The sequence below is a fragment of the Mesoplodon mirus genome (assembly GCF_964341445.2).
Source record: "Mesoplodon mirus genome assembly, chromosome: 5".
Lineage (NCBI taxonomy): Eukaryota > Metazoa > Chordata > Mammalia > Artiodactyla > Ziphiidae > Mesoplodon > Mesoplodon mirus.
The window spans coordinates 173938219-173961087 of NC_138980.1; positions in this window are offsets into that span (position 1 = coordinate 173938219).

Below are 22869 nucleotides of genomic sequence, written 5' to 3' on the forward strand. Positions count from 1 at the left end.
AGTATAGCTTTTAATTTTAATATAGCCTTTAATTTGGATTTTAATTAAATACTAAATAAAATAAACTTTGAAAGTGTAGCTATATTTGGTGCTTCTATAAGAGAAAACACTTTATAACCCCACAATATTAATATTCCCTGTAAAAGATAATTTGCTAGAAGAACTAATTTATTTACAGTAGGTCTTAGATGCTGAAATAAAATAGGTGCAGTACCATTTTTAATTTTCTCTTAAGAAATCCTATATTTCAATATCTTGATAAGCTGGTGTTTGAGATGCTCTATGAAATTTATAAAATGAAAAAAAATGATCACAAAGCTAAGATAATGCATTAATGTTTTTTCGTTATTGTTTTTTTAACTTATTCTCTATTTACAGGTTTCTTAAGGGTTGGCAGGCATAATATATTTTTAAGCTGCAAAAACAGATAGGGCATGACTTATGCCCTCAGTTAGCTGAAGTAAATATATTATATTAAATTATTATATTGTTTATAATTGTAGTTTTCAACATCTGATCTGGCTTTTGATATTTCCAAATTACGGTAAGACAGGATTCATTAATTATAAAAAAATTTAGATTTCTAGTATTAAGGTCATTGCCTCCAATATATCAGAAAAATAAAAGCATAACAAGCAAGCAATACTAAAAATATCTAGCTCTATTTCAGAGGGGAGTGGAATATAAAACTATATTTGATTTAAAATTTTTAAAAGTAAGATGGATTTTAAATATATTATTTCTTCATTTGAATTCCCATGAATTACATGAGAAAGTAACAAAGGAGTTACTTTCAGGAAAAAAAAAAGAGTGCAGTAACTGACAACAATCTTAGAACAATGTGTTCAAAATATTCTCATAAATTTGATCATGTAGAAGATAACAGCAGAATTCTTTCAGCTATGCTGATAGCTAGCTCCACCTGATGCATTTTACCCACTGTGTTGTGATCACTTTTCATCACTTGTCTTCTTGTGTAAACTTCACAACACACTTTACTAAAAATCTTTACTTCTTAAACCTTTGTATATACTTGCTTACCTCTGCCCCAAACATTGCCAAGTCATGATTTCATGAGAAAATTGGATATTAAATCATGTATATGTGACTTACACATTCAGTAATGATCCACCCATGTGAAGAGCCATGTTTCCAGAGAAGAGACAGCGGAGAATCATCAATGAGAAGAAAAGAGAATCTTCTTCCAAGTCTTTTTAATTCTAAGTTTAAACAGCCATAGAGGAGCTTACAACTAATGACACCTTGATCAACAGAACACATGCATTTATTTTTTTTTTAACATCTTGACTGGAGTATAATTGTTTTACATTGTTGTGTTAGTTGCTGCTATATAACAAAGTGAATCAGCTATATATATATACATATATCCCCATATTCCCTCCCTCTTGCATCTCTCTCCCACCCTCCTTATCCCACCCCTCTAGGTGGCCACAAAGCACCAAACTGATCTCCCTGTGTTATGCGGCTGATTCCCACTAGTCATCTATTTTACATTTAGTAGTGCATATAAGTAAATGCCACTCTCTCACTTCATTCCAGCTTACATTTCCCCCTCCTCATGTCCTCAAGTGCACTCTCTACATCTGTGTCTTTATTCCTGTCCTGCCCCTAGGTTCTTCAGAACCACTTTTTCTCTTTTTTTAAAGTCCATATATATGTGTTAGCATACAGTATTTATTTTTCTTTCTGACTTATTTTACTCTGTATGACAGACTCTAGGTCCATCCACCTCACTACAAATAAGTCAATTTCATTTCTTTATATGGCTGAGTAATATTCCATTGTATATATGTGCCACATCTTCTTTATCCATTCATCTGTCAATGGACACTTAGGTTGCTCCATGTCCTGGCTATTGTAAATAGTGCTGCAATGAACATTGTGGTACATGATTCTTTTTGAATTATGGTTTTATCAGGGTATATATCCAGTAGTGGGATTGCTGCGTCATAAGGTAGTTCTATTTTTAGTTTTCTAAGGAACCTCCATACTGTTCTCCATAGTAGCTGTATCAATTTACATTCCCACCAACAGTGCAAGAGGGTTCCCTTTTCTCCACACCCTCTTCAGCATTTATTGTTTGTAGACTTTTTGATGACGGCCATTCTGACTGGTGTGTGGTGATACCTCATCATAGTTTTGATTTGCATTTCTCTAATGATTAATGATGTTGAGCATCTTTTCATGTGTTTGTTTGCAATCTGTATATCTTCTTTGGAGAAATGTCTATTTAGGTCTTCTGCCCATTTTTGGATTGGGTTGTTTGTTTTTTTTTTGATATTGACAGCTTGTATATTTTGGAGATTGTTTGTCAGTTGCTTTGTTTGCAAATATTTTCTCCCATTCTGAGGGTTGTCTTTTCGTCTTGTTTATGGTTTCCTTTGCTGTGCAAAAGCTTTTGAGTTTCACTAGGTCCCATTTGTTTATTTTTGTTTTTATTTCCACTTCTCTAGGAAGTGGGTCAAGAAGGATATTGTTGTGATTTATGTCAAAGAGTGTTATTCCTATGTTTTCTTCAAAGAGTTTTATAATGTCTGCTCTTATATTTAGGTCTTTAATACATTTTGAGTTTATTTTTGTGTATGGTGTTAGGGAGTGTTCTAATTTCTGACTCTGATTTTAGATCTTAAATGCGAAATCTACAGGTCCACTCAAGTAGTAACAACTAAAAATACATGTGTTCAGCCACATGTAAAAGAACACATGTATTTTTAGTTGTTACTACTTGAGTGGACATGTAGACCTTGTATCTAAGATCTAAAATCAGAGTCATGACTATTCTACTCATTAATTCAAAAAGGCAGAATAAAGAAAAATGTCACTAAAGAATAAGCTTCCAGCAATTCAGAAGATATCACAACCTAAACTTTTTTGTAAACTACAAGTTGACAACTAGAAATAAGCTCATTAAGAGAAAAGCTCAAGAAGTTCAAACCTGCATAATTCAATTCCAAGTTAAAGTTTGAGAAAACCTAACTAGCCAGAAATACACAGTAAATATCACACATGCAATATATGTAACTGAGTCTTCTAAACAAAGTCAGGTACATTACAAAATGTGTTGCAAAATGTGCAAAGTTATCAATTTCCCCCAAAGACAGTAGAGAATATTTTGAGAAATAATACTTCAATAGCTGTAAAAATGTTTGCAAACAGGTCAGTGGAAACATTTCTAAGAACAGAAAATTTCAGGCTTGGGATGTTTTAGTATATTTTGTACCCAGAGTGGAGATGACTCATGCTTTTAGAGCTTGTCTTGTCACTGCTCCAACCAGGTTGAAATGTTTATTTGCACATTTGTTCCCATCCTTTATCTATGGTGACATTTTTTTTTTCTGGGAAGAGCTGATAGACTATGGAACAGTAATGAGCCATAGGCAAATATCCAAGTCAGCCCTAATTCTAAACATAACCTATGATGACCACTCTCCCCAATGTGTTGAACAATACCTCCATCAATCCAACATGAAACACACCAGGACTCACACAAGAATAAGACTGAAGTGAAGACAAGGAATAGAGAGTACAAAGCAGAAGTCTTGAGGTAATGGAAGCAAAGAGAAAGCCAATTTCAATTTCAACTCCTTGTGAGAAAAATAAAGAATTAGAAAAAATCAGGATAAATATTAAATCAAGGCTACTACCTATTGAGTTGATAGCTATTAAATTGTACATACATACATAAAATTTAACCTGAAATTGCTACTTTCTCTAGAACGATTCCTTATTCTATAAAATCTAGTTCTGATATTTTTGAGGAAGATAAATTGTGTACACTCTTGACACAGTTATATTTTAATAACATATTAATACTATAAATAGAATAAAACTTATATGAAAAAAAATTTGATTTAACCACCTAATTAACATTTATGCTAAAAGAAATACAAGATAAATGATTCTTATAATAAATATAAAATGATTTATTAATTATGTCCTCCACCATGATATTGGCCAATCAGCAGAAGGCCTAACAGGGGCAACAATATTTAAATTCAAATGTCTTTGATAGTGGTTAACTAGCAGTCAGATGCACAGATCACTTGACATACATTTTTCAACTTTAATGTTATAAAGATTAATCTGTCAAGATAGGAAGAGAAAACATATCTTATTTAATAGTTTCTTAGCTTGATTTACAACTTAGAAATTGTGACATGTGGTGCAAACACTTCCATTTGTTCTGCTTTCCTAAGTCCCACAGAGGTTAGGGGTGAGTATATATCTGAAGTGAAATTGATTTAGAGGTATAGAAAACTTATTTCTATGTTTTTTTTTTTTTCTTGGTACATGGGCCTCTCACTGTTGTGGCCTCTCCCGTTGTGGAGCACAGGCTCCGGACGCACAGGCTCAGTGGCCATGGCTCACGGGCCCAGCCACTCTATGGCATGTGGGATCTTCCCGGACTGGGGCACGAACCCATGTCCCCTGAATCGGCAGGTGGACTCTCAACCACTGCGCCACCAGGGAAACCCTATTTCTATGTTTAAGTGAAGAAATTCATTGTTCCATTAACATAGTTACATTATGTAAACAATAAATGGTTTTGCTATGTAAATTTGCATGCAATTCTAATACATTTATTCTCATTTTAAATGCTTAATGATATTAGGTTGGCTTGATTTTCCAAATATAAAGACAAAACATTTTTCAATGCAAAAGTATCCCCATGATTACTGTAGGTAAACATATAGAATGTAATTCTTTTTAAAAATTTCTTCTTTTGTCTTTGTGCAGTAGATCCTGATAAGAACAACATATCTTTCAGTTGTTTTTAACATTAAAATCATAAAGCATTATAATAAAATGAAAGCCTATCATTCATGACTATGGTTACAGATGGAAAATTCTGTAATTACATCTGTATCAGTTAATGTGTTCATCGGTTTTTGTATATGGAACTCAGCACCCTATTAGGTCTTAGAAGGATGCAAGACAGATAAGTAGGTGTTCCTCACATTAAAGATCTACTGTGAATAAAGTAAGATTTGAGTTAATCCTTGAGTCATCAGTTAAAATTCATAAATAAATACTACAAATAAACTGGAATTGGCAGTAACAACTTACTCCTCCCATGATTATTTTGGGACAGTTGTTACTAATTAATTCTGACAAGAAATAAAACAAAATGTATCACTTTATTTTCCTCTAAGGTACATCATTATCAATGAGAAGAAACTTACAAATTACATAATAGATCACAGATAACTTTTTTCCTTCTTACAGATTAGGAATTTCTAATGAGAACAGTTAACTGCAGAAGTTACTGGGTAGAAGTTTAAGAGATTTTTTCATGAATATTTGCAAATAATAAAAATTATCATAAACCAATCTGAAATTTATAATCACAGCAAATGATGACTGACTATATACACATAGTATATATAGTCATTATATACGTTGCAAAGTAGCAATTCAAAATGAACTGGTATTCATGGGATTTACATACCTTCTGTGTCAGGATGATTTATTTGCCAAAGAATAATGTTACAAATATGTTCTAAATTCAAAATGCTTCTGCTTCACTACTAACTGAATTAGAATGAGTGGGATATATAAACAAATAGATTCACATTGAAAATTTCAAACTAGACAAATAAATCACATTTGGTTTTGGACAAAAGAATTCAGAGGAAGATGGTAAACAACAGAAACATGATCAGTGGCTCATGTCATTGGACATGGTGACAGGAGAAATAAACAAAATACCAGGCTCTTAAAATATTTCATTTGCATTTAGGAGTAAAAGAGTGTCCAGCGACAATACATGGTCTGTCCATGTGGATCTCCTTGTTATGAAAAGACATCCTAGAGCTTTTGCTTCAGCAATATCCAATGAATTACTAATCCTGCAAGTACTGTGTGTCATCTTACTCATTATCAAGTCTATCTTGATTAAAGGAAATCTCAGGGATCACATAATTTTCACACAGAGTGGTTAACTTCTTTTGCAGGGAAGAAAGTCAATTTACAGGAGCTGTGCCAGACTCACGAATAAATCACCTGTTCTAGGCCATGCATATTACTCGGAGCCTTGGGTACTTTTCCAAAGTCATATCAACATTGGATTTGTTAAGTACGGATAACATCAAAAACTGAGAACATTGTGGTTTTCCTCTCATGTTCTGTTTGAACACATTAATCACTGCAGGAATTGTCCCTATTTCCAGTTGGCAACTTAATGAAGTGGCACAACAAATATCTACTACATGTTGGTGGTGGTGGTGGTCATGCCATGGTCTTTTGATTTGAACTGTTGTTTTGGATGTCACTGTATTCTTTCATTACTTGATGAATATTCTAAACTTTTCAAGCTTCATAGACAACACATGATTCTCTCCCCACTGCTACCTTGCAAGGTATAGAAAAGTCAGTCATAGAATACAGATTGAGGGCATTATAAACACTAACTGCTACTACATGGGAATAAATATATTTATTATTTGTAAAGGCATGTATATATATCAAAAGGTTGTTTTGTCATTTTTAATGTTTTTTTGTTCTCGAATCATAAATTTCACCTTACAATTGTACATCAAATTTTACTGGCAAATGAAAACATTTTTCTCTTAAAGACATGGGAAATAGTCATGTCCTATTTTTTTCTGATTGTTTTTGGCATTGCAGACTTTGTGCTGTCACTCTTATTTGGATATTCACATTTTCCACATATACCAATTGTGCAAAACAGTAATCACCACGTTTACCTAATTGGTAACAGGACTCTCATTTCAGAACTATGGACATTTGAAAAAGAGAAGATTAAAAGATTGTATTAACCCTAAGTGCACAAAACGTATGCACTTAGGGTTATGTATGACTCAGATCCCTCCCATCAACATAACACCAGAATCCGGAATATGATTGTCATGAGGTGTGTGTGTGTGTGTGTGTGTGTGTGTGGGTGGGTGTGAGAGGGTGATGGTTTTCTGCCTCTAGGATACATGCTCTTGACAGTCTTGTGAGATCTCATCTGATCCTACTATTTTGGGATGCTTAACCTGAAATTTTGGTAACAAGGTTTTACTTTTGTGTTTTCAAATTGCATCCAGTATTAATAAGATTCTTTGCACTTTGAGGTTCAGAAACACTTTGGACCAGCAAATCGTACAAATACACATGCACTGTGTATATATTCAAAGCATCACAAGACTTCGTTAATGTCAAGTATGGAGTTCTCTGTTGGTTCCATGTATTCTCGGTTAATAAAAGAGGAAAAATTATCACTGCAATGTCCATTTATTAATTACAGACAGGCAGACTACCATAGTTCTAATCCTATCTATTTGGGGCAATAAATAGGAAGTCTTCTGAATTAGAGAAGACTTAACCACAGGCCAATTTCTAAATAGAAAATCAAACACAATTTACCAGTTTCATTTAAAATAAAATTATTACCAGTATGTAACTTAACTGATTATCCAAGTTATCAAAGTACTTGGAGCCTGGACTATACTCTGAAGTGGAAATTAAAAGGCATGAATCACTGATGAATTCTTCCAAGGCTTAGCATTATTTTCTGAATTGTCAAGGATTATACTGAGGGTTTCTAAGCAAGACAAAGGCAGAGTTTGTCTCTAGTTTCATATACCAATCAACAGAATCAAGAATGGGAAAGGGAAGTTGTGTATCAGTCAGTTGCCAACAGCGCTTCAATTGTTTGAAGGTAAAATATAAGAATTTAAGAGGTGTTTCTTCCTTTCAGCCACAGGGTGTTAGCCATGAGGAAATCATCAATCATCTTCTAATTCTCTTATGGATAAAATAAATGCCAGAGGTTTATTTACTCAATAGACTAGTTTCCCTTTTGAGAAACAAAACCCTCCTCCTAAACAAATGATTTGTCTGTGGAAGTCAGTGTGTTTGTTAGAGCTTGGAGTGTGAGTTTGTTTTTTAGTTTTCTTTTTTTTTTAACATATATACACTCATTTCCTTATTCTTTTCCATTATGGTTTATCAAAGGAGATTGGATATAGTTCCCTGTGCTATACAGTAGGGTATTGTTGTTTATCCATTCTAAATGTAATATTTTGCATCTACCAACCTCAAACTCCCAGTCCAACCCTCCTCCCCTCCCCCTTGGCAACCACAAGTCTGTTCTCTATGTCTGTGAGTCTGTTTCTCTTTTGTAGATAGGTACATTTGTGCCATGTTTTAGATTCCACATATAAGTGATATCATATGGTATTTGTCTTTCTCTTTCTGACTTACTTCACTTAGTATGATAATATCTAGTTGCATCCATGTTGCTTCAAATGGCCTTATTTTGTTCTTTTTTTGTGACTGAGTAATATTACCATATGATCCAGCAATGCCACTCCTGGTCATATACCTGGACAAAACTATAATTCAAAAAGATACATGCACACTTATGCTCATAGTAGCTCTATTTACAATAGCCCAAACATGGAAACAACCTAAAGTCCATTGACAGATGAATGGATGAAGTTGAGGTACATATATACAATTTTTTTTTTTCTGTACGTGGGCCTCTCACTGTTGTGGCCTCTCCTGTTGCAGAGCACAGGCTCTGGACACGCAGGCCAAGCCACCATGGCTCACGGGCCCAGCCGCTCCATGGCATATGGGACCCTCCCGGACCGGGGCACGAACCGGCATCCCCTGCATTGCCAGGTGGACTCTCAAGCACTGTGCCACCAGGGAAGCCCTGTTTGTTTGTTTTTAATCAACATGAATAAAGGGAAATAGAATGAAGCAATGACACATTACAATGGAGGACCAGGAAAGCCTCTGCCAACCACGAAGGATACTCTGGATTAAAATTGCCCTTCATTTTTGTTTCACATCAGACCAAATTGGCCAAGCTTTTTATAGCCTTGGGAAATGTGGCTTTACCTCTGAGGCTGGCTCTGAAGGAAGTGACAGCAGGAGGAAGTCTATTGACTGCACTGCCTGAAGGATGACATAAAGCCCTTCCTTGAAGAGAGAACTACATGGGGTGACTTCCTGTCTACTACACCAAAGGAAGATAAAGCTGTACTCATAATGCCCTACACGTGGGAACATGTAAATTCTGATCATTATTGGAATGAATAAATATAATGCAGTATATCCATATGATGCAACATTATATAACATTAATGCAAGAACAAATGTATTTATGCAAGAACATAGGTACATTTTACAAACATATTAATTAGAAAAAAAGATATAAAAGAATGTCTATGATTCCATTAATATAAAATTCAAAACCAAGCAAAACATACCTATGATGTCACAGTAAGAATAGTGGGACATTGTGTAAGCACTTCTCCCTTTAAAAATAGGTCAGACAGGCCTACAACCACTTCTCTTTCATCCAGACTGCACTTAATTAAAACCAGCGCCCAGGGCCTCCCTGGTGGCGTGGTGGTTGAGAGTCCGCCTGCCGATGCAGGGGATACGGGTTCGTGCCCCGGTCTGGGAGGATCCCGTGTGCCGCGGAGCGGCTGGGCCCGTGGGCCATGGCCGCTGGGCCTGCGCGTCCGGAGCCTGTGCTCCGCAGCGGGAGAGGCCACAACAGTGAGAGGCCCGCGTACAGCAAAAAAAAAAAAAAAAAAAAAAAAAAAAAAAAAAAAAAAAACCAGCGCCCAGTGCTCAATTTATCTCCTTGATTACTTACTTATACCAGTGCTCAATTTATATCACCAGTTTGGTTTTGGAGAAACTGAGAAAGGTGGATAAATTAGAAAAATGTTAACAATTATTTTATAGTTAACTCTTGCTTTTATTCAGTTTTTTACTACATGAAATTTCCTTTAGGGGAAATAATAAAAATTAAGATTCATGAAGAAACAGGAAATAACCTTTTGGTGTAGTCCTATTCAGTGACATTTAATGAACTGTTGTTGAATACCTATCTAATGTCAAAACAGTGCCATTTAATAAGGTTGATAATTAATCACACCTGATTTTTACATCCCAAACAATTTTCATTCTAATGGATGATACTGAGAATTTCAATTCAATTTAATAAATCTTAGTATGGTAGAACGTACATGGTCTTCAATTAACATATTAAAGATAAATTAGTTAAGCCTGGTGATGTGGCAGTTCATCAGTGACACCTAAACTGTGACAATTGAACTTAAATGGGAAGAAAAATTTTTAAAAATAGATTTTAATACTCAAAATCATTCTACATTATTGTGGGAGGTATACATGACAGAAACTGAGTTATTTAATTAACATGAAAGTTTAGGAATAAGAATGCCATTTAAAGTACTTTTTCTACCAGGTTGAGCATTCAACATTAAAATTAAAATTGCATTTGGGAAGGTGAGAAAAAATGGGTACAGAAGAAAGGGAAAGAAAAAAGATTATTGCTATGAGGAATACATCATTTCTCATGAGGAAATGTGCCTTTCACACAAGTAATCTAGTTGCCACACTGCAATGATTCACCTGACAATAGTGAATCATTATCTTTTATTTTTCCTCTATCTCCAGAGATTATGCACATTATTGAGACTAGCATTGTATATACTCAAATGGAAACAAAGATCTAATTAGAATAATCCAAAGCATAAACTGTGCTTTAATGAGAAATACAATATTTATTCAGACTTCATGTCCTCCTTCAAATATTTCAGATAAAATTTCTAAGACTTTCACCTCCACTTATGATTCTCTTTGACTCTGTAGAAAGTGACAGTGTAAAAAAGTTCTGAAACAGCAAAACTGAATCTGTCTTACGTGTTTAATTTTTTTCACAAGTGTGCCATACTTTTTTTAAAACTGATCCACAAATTCATTTTGATGAAACTACTGACATGTAAAGTTTTGTAAGTGATAAAACACTCATAAATTTTTGAAAGAATGAAATATTGGTCATAAATAAAATGGAAATCTTGGTCTTCTTGGAACCTAATTCATTTTATTGTGGAGCAAAATATGTGCAAATCAAATTATGTTAACATAATGTAAAAATGCAGAGTTTGAGATGATCTGGCTTTTTTGATGAATGCAGATGAAATCTGAAGCACATTCAGTCAAATCCTATAGCTTCCAAACACAAAAAGAATTTTAAATATTTACTGTTTGGTGGCTGTTAATAACTTTTTAAATTTATTGTTCTTATTTGTTTGTTCATTTTTTTGTTGCTATTATGATAAATCGTACTATTCCTCTTTCTCCACCTGAAGCTCTTGACTAAAAAAAACAATGCCCAAAAGAAACAGTATTCAGAGAGACCTTAAAGATGGTGGAGGAGTAAGACATGGAGATCACCTTCCTCCCCACAAATACAGCAAAAATACATCTACATGTGGAAAAACTCCTACAGAACACCTACTGAACCCTGACAGAAGACCTCAGACTTCCCAAAAGACAAGAAAATCTCCATGTACCTGGGTAGGGAAAAAGAAAAATGAAAAAAACAGAGACAAAAGAATAGGGAGGGGCCAGCACCTCTGGGAGGGAGCTGTGAAGAAGGGAAAGTTTCCACACACTAGGAAGCTGCTTCACTGCTGGGGACAGGGGTTGGGCAGGAGGGAAGCTTCAGAACCATGAGGAGAGCACAGCAAGAGGGGTGCAGAGTGCAAAGCGGAGAGATTTCTGCACAGAGGATCAGTACTGACCAGCACTCACCAGCCCAAGAGGATTGTCTGCTCACCCGCCCGGATGGGTAGGGCCTGGGAGCTGAGGCTTGGGTTTCGGAGGTCAGATCCCAGGGAGAGGACTGGGGTTGGCTGCTTGAACACAGCCTGAAGATGGCTAGTGTGCCACAGCTAGCCAGGAGGGATTCCAGGTAAAAGTCAGGACCTGCTAGACAGGCAAGAGACCATTGTTTCGGGGTGCACAAGGAGAGAGGAATTCTTCCTCCAGGTACCCACAGAAGGCAGAGTACTGGCTAAATGAGTTCCAGAGACATGTGCAAGCCACAGCTATCAGCTCAGACCACAGAGACGGGCATGAACCACTAACTCTGCCACTGCTGGACACCAAGAATCTTGTGTGCAAATGCAGGTCACAATCCACACTTCCCCTTCCGGAAGCCTGTGCAACCTGCCACTGCAAGGGTCCTATGATCCAGGGACATCTTCCACGAGACAACACATGATGTGCCTCCGGCTGTTGCCATGTCACACTGGCCAAAGCCACCTCAGGTTCATGCCGCATTACAATTATGACTACCATACAATTCCCTCTACCTGGCCTGAGTGAGCAAGAAAGCCCTAATCATCAGCTGCTTTAACCCACTCTTGTCTGGGTGAGAACAGATGCCTGAAGGCAGCCTACACACAGAGGCAGGGGGCCAAAACCAAAGCTGAACACCAGGAGCTGTGCAAACAAAGAAGAGAAAGGAAAATTACTCCCAGCACCCTAGGGAGTAGTGGATTAAGTCTCCACAGTCAACTTGATGCACTCTGCATCTGTGAAATACCTGAATAGACAACGAATCATTCAAAAGGGAGGCGGTGGACTTTGGGAGCAACTGTAGACATGGGTTTTGCTTTATGCATCTGATTTTTTTTATTTCATGTTTATCTTAGTTTAGTTTTTAGTGCTTGTTATCATTGGTGGATTTGTTTATTGGCTTGGTTGCTTTATTTCTTTTTATTTGTTTATAATTATTTAATTTTTTCTAAATTTTTAAATATTTTAAATATTTTTTATTTTTTAAATTTCTTACATTTCTTTTTCCTTTTTCTCTTTTTGTGAGTGTGTATGTGTATGTTTCTTTGTATGATTTTATCTAAGTTTACTTTTACCAGTTGTCCTAGGGTTCTGTCTGTCTGTTCATTTGTTTGTTGTTGTTTGTTTGTTTTCTTTTTATGAGTGAGTGTGTGAAAGTTCCTTTTTGTTATTTTGTGTGTTTAGTTTTGCTTTTACCATTTGGTTTGGGGGTCTATCTGTCCTATTTTTTTCGTCTTCTTCCTTTAAGTCTGAGCCATGTGGTTGGCAGGGTCTTGGTGCTCCGGCCGGGTGTCAGGTCTGAGCCTCCAAGGTGGGAGATCCAAATCGAGGATGTTGGACAACCAGAGGCCTCCCAGCCCCACATAATATAAGTCAGTGAGAGGTCTCCCAGAGATCTCTGTCTCAAAGCTAAGACCCAGGTCCACTCAGCGAGCAGCAAGCTCCAGTGCTGGATGCCCCATGTCAAACAACTAGCAAGATAGGAACAAAACCTCACCCACTAGCAGAGAGGCTGCCTAAAATAATAATAAGCTCACAGGCACCCCAAAACACACCAACAGACACAGCCCTGCCCACCAGAAGGACAAGATCCAACCACACCCACCAGAACATAGACACCAGTCCTCTCCATCAGGAAGCCTACACAAGTCACTGAATCAACCTCACTCATGGGGGTAGAAACCAAAAATAATGGGAATTACGAACATTCAGTCTGCAAAAAAGGAGACCCCAAACATGTAAGTTAAACAAATAAGAAGACAAAGAAATATGCAGCAGATGGGCAAGGTAAAAACCCACCAGACCAAACAAATTAAGAGGAACTAAGCATTCTACCTGAAAAAGAATTCAGAGTAATGATAGTAAAGATGATCCAAAATCTCAGAAATACAATGGAGAAAATACAAGAAACATTTAACAAGGACCTAGAAGAACTGAAGAGGAAACAAACAGTGATGAAAAATACAATAAATGAAATTAAAAATATTCTAGATGGAAACAATAGCAGAGTAACTGAGGCAGAAGAATGGATAAGTGACCTGGAAGATAAAATAGTGGAAATAGCTGCCATAGAGCCGGATAAAGAAAAAAGAATGATAAGAATTGAGGACAATCTCAGAGATTTCTGGGACAACATTAAATGCACCAACATTTGAATTATAGGGGTCGCAGAAGAAGAAGAGTAAAAGAAAGGGTCTGTGAAAATATTTGAAGAGATTATAGTTGAAAACTTCTGTAATATGGGGAAGGAAAGAGTCAATGAAATCCAGGAAGCACAGAGAGTCCCATTCAGGATAAATCCAAGGAGAACCATGACAAGACACTTATTAATCAAACTATCAAAAATTAAATACAAAGAAAAACTGTTAAAAGCAGCAAGGGAAAAGCAACAAATAACATACAAGGGAATCCCCATAAGATTAAGAGCTGACCTTTCAGCAGAAACTCTGCAAGACAGAAGGGAGTGGCAGGATATATTTAAAGTGATGAAAAGAAAAACCTACAACCAAGATTATTCTACCCAGCAAGGATCTCATTCAGATTTGACTGAGAAATTAAAACCTTAACAGTCAAGCAAAAACTAACAGAATTCAATACTACCAAACCAGCTGTACAACAATTGCTGAAGGAACTTCTCTAGGCAGGAAATACAAGAGAAGGAAAAGACCTATAATAACAAACACAAAACAATTAAGAAAATGGCAATAGAAATATACATATTGATAATAACCCAGAATGTAAATGGATTAAATGTCCGAACCAAAAAAACATAGACTGGCTAAATGGATACAAAAACAAGACCCATATATATGCTGTCTACAGGAGACCCACTTCAGACCTCGGGACACATATAGACTGAAAGTAAGGAGATGGAAAAAGCCTATCCATGCAAGTGGAAATCAAAAGAAAGTTGGAGTAGCAACAGTCATATCAGAACAAATAGACTTTAAAATAAAGACTGTTACAAGAGACAAAGAAGGACACAACATAATGATCAGGGGATCAATCCAAGAAAAAGATATAACAATTGTAAACAGTTATGCACCCAACATAGGAACACCTCAGTACATAAGGCAAATGTTAACAGCCATAAAACACCCCACTTTCACCAATGGACAGATCATCCAAAATGAAAATAAACAAGGAAACACAAGCTTTAAATGACACTTTAGACCACATGGACTTAATTGATATTTATAGAACATTCCACCCAAAACTACAGAATACACATTCTTCTCAGTACTCATGGAACATTCCCCAGGATAGATCATATTGTAGGTCACAAATCAAGCCTCGGTAAATTTAAGAAAATAGAAATCATATCAAGTATCTTTTCTGACCACAACACTATGAGGTTAGGTATCAATCACAGAAAAAAAACTGTAAAAAATACAAACACATGGAGGCTAAAAAATATGCTATGAAATAACCAAGAGATCACTGAAGAAATCAAAAATTACTGAGAAACAAATGACAATGAAAACATGATGACCCAAAACCTATGGGATGAAGCCAAAGCAGTTCTAAGAGGGAAGTTTATAGCAATACAATCCTACTTCAAGAAACAAGAAAAATCTCAAATAAACAACCTAACCTTAAATCTAAAGCAATTAGAGATAGAAGAATTAAAAAATAAAAACCCAAAATTAGCAAAAGGAAAGAAATCATAAAGATCTAGATGCAAAAATCCTCAACAAAATACTAGCAAACAGAATCCAACAGCACATTAATAGGATCATACAACATGATGAAGTGGGGTTTATTCCAGGAATGAAAGGACTCTTCAATATATGCAAACCAAGCAATGTGATACACCATATTACCAAACTAAAGGATAAAAAACATATGATAATCTCAGCAGATGAAGAAAAAGTTTTGACAAAAATCAACACCAATTTATAGTAAAAACTCTCCAAAAAGTGGGCATAGAGGGAACCAACCTCAACAAAATAAAGGCCATATGTGACAAACCCACAGTCAACATCATTCTCAATGGTGAAAAACTGAAACCATTTCCTCTAAGATCAGGAACAAGACAAGATTTCTCACTATCATTCAACATAGTTATCAAAGTTTTAGCCACGGTAATCAGAGAAGAAAAAGAAATAAAAGGAATCCAAATTGGTACAGAAGAAGTAAAACTGTCACTGTTTGCAGATGACATGATACTATATACAGAGAATCCTAAACATGCTACCAGAAAACTACTAGAGCTAATGAATGAATTTGGTAAGGTAGCAGGCTACAAAATTAATGCACAGAAATCACTTGCATTCCTATACAATAATGATGAAAAATCTAAAAGAGAAATTAAGGAAACACTCCCATTTCCCACTGCAAGAGAAAGAAAAAATACCTAGGAATAAATCTACCTAAGGGGACAAAAGACCTGTATGCAGAAAACTATAAGATACTGATGAAAGAAATCAAAGATGATACAAGCAGTTGGAGAGAGATACCATGTTTTGGACGGGAAAAATCAACATTGTGAAAATAACTATACTACCCAAAGAAATCTACACCTTCAGTACAATCTCTATGAAACTACTAATGACATTTTTCACATCACTAGAGCAAAAAAATTCACAATTTTTATAGAAACACAATAGACCCCAAATAGCCAAAGCTATCTTGAGGACGAAAAATGGAGCTGGAAGAAGCAGGTTCCCTGACTTCAGACTATACTACAGTATAGTAGTATATACAAGGCTACAGTAATCAAGACAGTATGGGGCTGACACAAAAACAGAAATATAGATCAATGGAACTGGATAGAAAGTCCAGAGATAAACCCATGCACATATGGTCAACTTATCTTTCATCAAGGAGGCAAGAATATACAATTGAGAAAAGACAGCCTCTTCAATAAGTGGTGCTGGGAAAACTGGACAGCTACATTTAAAAGAATGAAATTAGAACACTTCCCAACACCATACATAAAAATAAACTCAAAGTGGATTAAAGACCTAAATGTAAGTCCAGACATTATCAAACTCTTAGAGGGAAATGTAGGCAGAACACTCTATGATATAAATGACAGCAAGATCCTTTTTGACCCACCTCTTAGAGAAATGGAAATCAAAACAAAAATATACAAATGAGACCTAATGAAACTTAAAAGCTTTTACACAACAAAAGAAACCATAAACAAGACAAAAAGACAACTCTTAGGATGGGAGAAAATATTTGCAAATGAAACAACAAAGGATTAATCTCCAAATTTTACAAGCAGCTCATGCAGCTCAATATCAAAAAATCAAAAAACCTAATCCAAAAATGGGCAGAAGACCTAAATAGACATTTCTCCAAAGAAGATATATAGGTTGTCAACAAACACATGAAAGGATGCTCAACATCACTAACCACTAGAGAAACGAAAATCAAAACTACAATGAGGTATCACCTCACACCTGTCAGATGGCCATCATCAAAAGATCTACAAACAATGAATACTGGAGAGTGTGTGGAGAAAATAGCACCCTATTGCACTGTGGGTGGGAATGTAAATTAATACAGCCACTATGGAGAACAGTATGGATGTTCCTCAAAAAACTAAAAATAGAACTACCATATGACCCAGCAATCCCACTACTGGGCATATACCTTGAGAAAACCATAATTCGAAAAGAGTCATGTACCACAATGTTCATTGCAGCACTATTTACAGTATCCAGGACACGGAAGCAACTTAAGTGTCCATCAACAGATGAGTGGATAAAGAAGATGTGGCACATATATACAATGGAATATTACTCAACCATAAAAAGAAATGAAAGTGAGTTATTTGTTGTGAGATGGATGGGCCCAGAGTCTGTCATACAGAGTGAAGTAAGTCAGAAAGAGAAAAACAAATACTGTATGCTAACACATATATATGGAATGTAAAAAAAATTGTTTTGATGAACCTAGGTGCAGTACAGGAATAAAGATGCAGATATAGAGAATGGACTTGAGGACACGGGGAGGGGGAAGGGTAAACTGGGATGAAGTGAGAGAGTAGTATTGACATATATACACTACAAATGTAAAATAGATAGCTAGTGGGAAACAGCTGCACTGCAGTGGGAGATCAGTTTGGTACTTTGTGAGCATGTAGAGGTGTGGGATAGGGAGGGTGGGAGGGAAACACAAGAGGGAGGAGATATGGGGATATATGTGTATGTATAGCTGATTCACTTTGTTATACAGCAGAAACTAACACAACATTGTAAAGCAATTATACTCCAATAAAGATGTTAGAAAAAGAAAAGAAAGAAACAGTATTCAAACGGAAATACTGACTTCATGGCTGGAAAATATAAGAACCCCTCCCTTCTCCTTCCATGCACAGTTCTGATAAGTGCTGTAGTGTAAAAAGCCATGTAGCTCTGAGAGCATTTGGTATACTTTTTGACCTTTCTCTCCCTCCAGAGAAAATGATCACTTTTGCTATGCAAATCTTTTTTTTTATTAATTAATTAATTAATTAATTTTTGGCTGCATTGGGTCTTCATTGCTGCTCATGGACTTTCCCTAGTTGTGGCGAGCACAAGCTACTCTTCATTGCAGTGCACAGGCTTTTCATTGGGGTGGATTCTCTTGTGACGCATGGGGCCTAGGCACGCGAGCTTCAGTAGTTACAGTATGCAGGCTGAGTGTTGGTAACACATGGGTCCTAGGGTCCATGGGCTTCAGTAGTTGTGGCACGTGGGCTCAGTAATTGTGGCTCGAGGGCTCTAGAGTGAAGGCTCAGTAGTAGTGAAACAGGAGGGAAGGAGGCAGGACACACCTTTGAAAGAATGACATAGCCTGAGGACATAATATCAACTGATTAGAATCAAATGGGTCCAAGATGGCAGGAAAGTTGACTTCCACTAGACCTTGAGCCTCAGTATACACTCACATCAGCAAGCTAAATGACAAACCCACAGCTGCCATGACAGTTCCAAGACCGACCATAAGCATCAAAAAATGGGCGGTGGTCCAATTCCTGGAAATCCCCGCCTCTTCCTAAAATAGTTGAAATACTCCTCCCTCTCAGCCGATGAAATTAACCACTCATTAACCACTGACAACCCCATACCTTGGTGCCTTTCTCACCTTCGGAGATGACCCACACTCTGTCTGTGGAGTGGGTTTTTTTCTAAATAAATCCACTTCGTACCTATCACTTTGTCTCACTGAATTCTTTCTGCAATGGGACATCAAGACCCTGAGCTTCATTAAGTCCTGAAACCAGGTATGTGATCTCAGTTGGAAGACTGTGGGTATTGGCTGGGTTTGAGTCCCAGCCATGTGGGTTCAAGTGCCAATCTGTATTTTGGCCGGGTTCAAGTCCTGGCACGTGGGTTCAAGTCCCAATATGAGGTTCACAGTTTCAGCTGCTGTGTACAGGCTTAGTTGCTCCGTGGCATGTGGGACCTTCTCGGACCAGGGAACATGCCCCCTGCATTGTTAGGTGGATTCTTAACCACTGCACCACCAGGAAATTCTGCTATGCAAATCTTGATCTGACTTATTTATCCAATAGCAGGCTCAGAGAAGACTGAACCAAAAAAAAAAAAAACAACACAAACCCAAAAACTGACCTTTGAAACTGGGCAATTTCATGCCCCTAATATTACCATATGGTATTATAGAATGCTTTGCTAAAGAAGTCATCATCATAAGAGGCATCTTTGAAAAACCCACACCATACTTAGTGGTGAAAGACTAGATGCTTTCCCTCTAAGATCTGCAAGAAAACAAGGATATTCTCTCTTGCCACTTCTACTCAACACTGTATTAGAAGTTTAATCTAGAGTAATTAGGCAAGAAAACTAATAAAAGACATACATATGGAAAGGAAGTAGTAAAACTATATCTATTCACAGATGACATGATCTTGAACATTAAAAATGCCTATAAAAACTCACTAAAAAACTATTAGCACTGATAAAAAATTTCAACAAGATTGCAAGATACAATATGATTATAAAATAATCCATTGTATGATTATCACTTGCAATGATCAATATAAAAATGAAATTACAATTTCATGTAAAATAATGTTAAAAGAATAAAAGGTTTATGAAAAAATTAACAAAAGAAGTGTGAAACTTACAGTCTGAAAACTATAAAACATTGTTGAAAGAAAATCTAAAGAAATATAAAAAAATCTCACACTCATGAATCAGAAGACTATATATTGTTAAATGGTACAATACCCACCAAATTAATCTACAGATTCAACACAATCCCTATCAGTCTCAACTAGTTTCCTGTAGAAACGCAGCCAGTCCTAAAGTTTACATGGAACTATATAGGACACTATCAAGAAAATGAAAAGACAACCCACAGAACGGAAGAAAATATTTGCAAATCACAATCTTATAAATATTTGTACTTAGAATATATAAAGAATCCTTATAACTCAGTAATAAAAAATGTAAATAACTCAATTTTTAAAATGAGCAAAGGATGTGATTAGATATATTGTACAATGGCAAAAGGTTCCACATCATTCATTACTTATCAGAGTAATACAAATCAAAGGTACAATAAAATACCACTTTGCACCCACTTTGTGTGTGTGTATAGGATGATTTTTCTATGGTAGCTATAATTATAAAATTATATAGTTGTAATTATAAAAATGAGATAAATATTGGTTGTCTAGGATGTGGAAAGTTTGGAACTCTCATACACTGCTAGTGGGAACGTAATATAGTACAGCCACCTTAGAAAGCAGTCTGGCAGTTCTTAAGGTGGTTAAACATAGATTTACTATATGATATAGTAATTTCACTCTTAGATATATTTTTAAGGAAAATGAAAACTAAATCCTTGCAAAACCTTGTAGAGTATTTACATGTTTTTCTGGCATTTACATGCCAGAATTATTATCAATATTCAAAATGTGAAAACAACCCAATGTCTGTCAATTGATGAATGGTTAAATAAAATGTGTCATACACATATAACACTATCATTTGGCCATAAAAAGGAATGGGTTACTGATGTATGCTACAACATAGATGAACTTTGAAAACATTATGGTGATGAAAGTAGCTAGTCACAAAAGACCACATAGTACATGCTCCATTTTAATGAAAAGTCCAGAATAGGAAAATTCATGGCAATAGAAGGTAAATTCATGGTTTCATAGGGCTGAGGGCATAGGGATCTCAGAAGGTGATAGCTAAAGTGTTTAGAGTTTCTTCATGAGATGATAAAAATGTTCTAGTATCTACTGCAGTGATGGTTGGACATACTTGTGAATATACTAAAAAGCATTGAATTATACACTTCAAATGGGTGAATTGTATAGCATGTGAGCAATATCTCACTAAAGCTGTTATTTTTTAAAAAGGGGTAATTATCAAGATTTGACTGTATGTAAGTTTAAAGCATCGTATTTAACAGCTCCATGATTCAGTGAGATATATTATTGAACAGAATTCCAATTAAAAAATACCCCACTACCGGGAACATACAATTTTACCCTCCATTACTGTTAATAGAAGAAAAACAGCATCTATTTTTAAAGCCCTTCAAGTATACATATTCCTATAAACATTATTTGCAAAAGCCACCAGTATTTTTTGACATCTTTCAAAAGGAAACCCAAAGCTTTAAATATGATATGGCATTTCTTCATTCTTGATCCATGAACCAAAATAAAAAGAAGAATCACAAGAACAGGTCATGGCATAAAACAATAATGTCCTCAGACAAGATAATTCAAGAGTGCTTAATACAGCAACCTATTTGAAGAGGAGTAATCCTAGTAAAGACAGAGGCAAAGGCTGGTGAAGCACACAGAGTCTAACAAGAGTGAGAGAAGCCTCCAACATCTTAGACTTCTAGTGGTGGTTGTAGAAAGTAAGGCTCTGTAATATTTTTCAATGAAAAAGAAAAGAAAAGAAAACAAAACGTTTTGAATCTGACTTGGAGAGAGTGGCTAAGATAAAATGGAAAACATGTTCATGAGCAGAGGGTCAAAAAACCAAAATTCCACATGGTGAGTGTGACTTCAATATGTGGTCTCATGTTAACTCTGATGAAAAAATCCAGCTGCATTTTCGGTCCCCATGATAAGAATTTGTGACAGATCAAGGGCTGAAGTTTTCCAGAATAACAATTTTCATTAGACCAGCTACAATAATGATGACATGTAAAGTCCTGTGGTTTGTAAACACAAATCCACATGCACACACCAGTTTTGTCCAAGTCTCCAAGTGTACCAATAAATGCAATTAATCTAGGCCCTTTGATGGTAAATTTTTTAAAAACTATGAATTCACAAAATTAATTATCCAATGTCCATATGAAGTAGCATTTAACTTTCCATTTACTTTGCCCAATATCGTTCAGTCCCCTATCTTCTTCTCAGAAGAGTATTAGCAAGAACTATTTCTACCATGCAAAGTAATAGTAGAACACAATAACAACATTTGGGTAACTTACAGTGGAGCAGGAGAAACATCTCTATAATTTAGATGTTTTAACTTAATATGCAACATTTGAGACCATTAAAAATTATTATAATGTTTTTCATCAAAGTATCCAATATTTGGAAACCAAAAGACATTGAATTTTTTAGATAATTCCTGATTGTCACAAGCACACACACACAACATTCTTATAAGATTAGAACACTGTAAGCATATAAAGATTTGTTGCTGGTGGTGTGGGATTTCTTTAAGAACTAATAATTGCAGGACTATCCATAAAATTGTTTGAGAGATCCTTTCTGATGTTTTGACTTTATCAACTCAATATTACTCCTTGTTAAAAGTAAGTTTATATGACTCATGAATGTTGATTTGTAGTAATTTAAGGAGGAAATTTATATTTATGATTCTAGCTTCAAAAGCAGCATTAGGAAATTTTAATATTCTACAGATAATTATTAAAACCTGGTCTGTAAGTAATACTTGTTTGAACTTAATAGACTAGATTGAAGTATACATATGTTAGCAATAATAACTTCACTATTAAATAAAATAAAAATGAAGCAGATTAACTTATATTTATAATTTCAAATAATAAGAAAGAATGGTTTTCTCTTGCATGCAAACTACACCCCCAATAATCATCATCACCATCGCATCTGAGTTAACAGATTCATAAGGGTATGGATTTCAGAACTTGAGGCTATGAAGTAATTAACTTTTATATAAGTGTAGTTTAAGTTACTGGACAATCAGACATGGCATATGTGGCAATTTCTTAATAAGAGTAAAATTG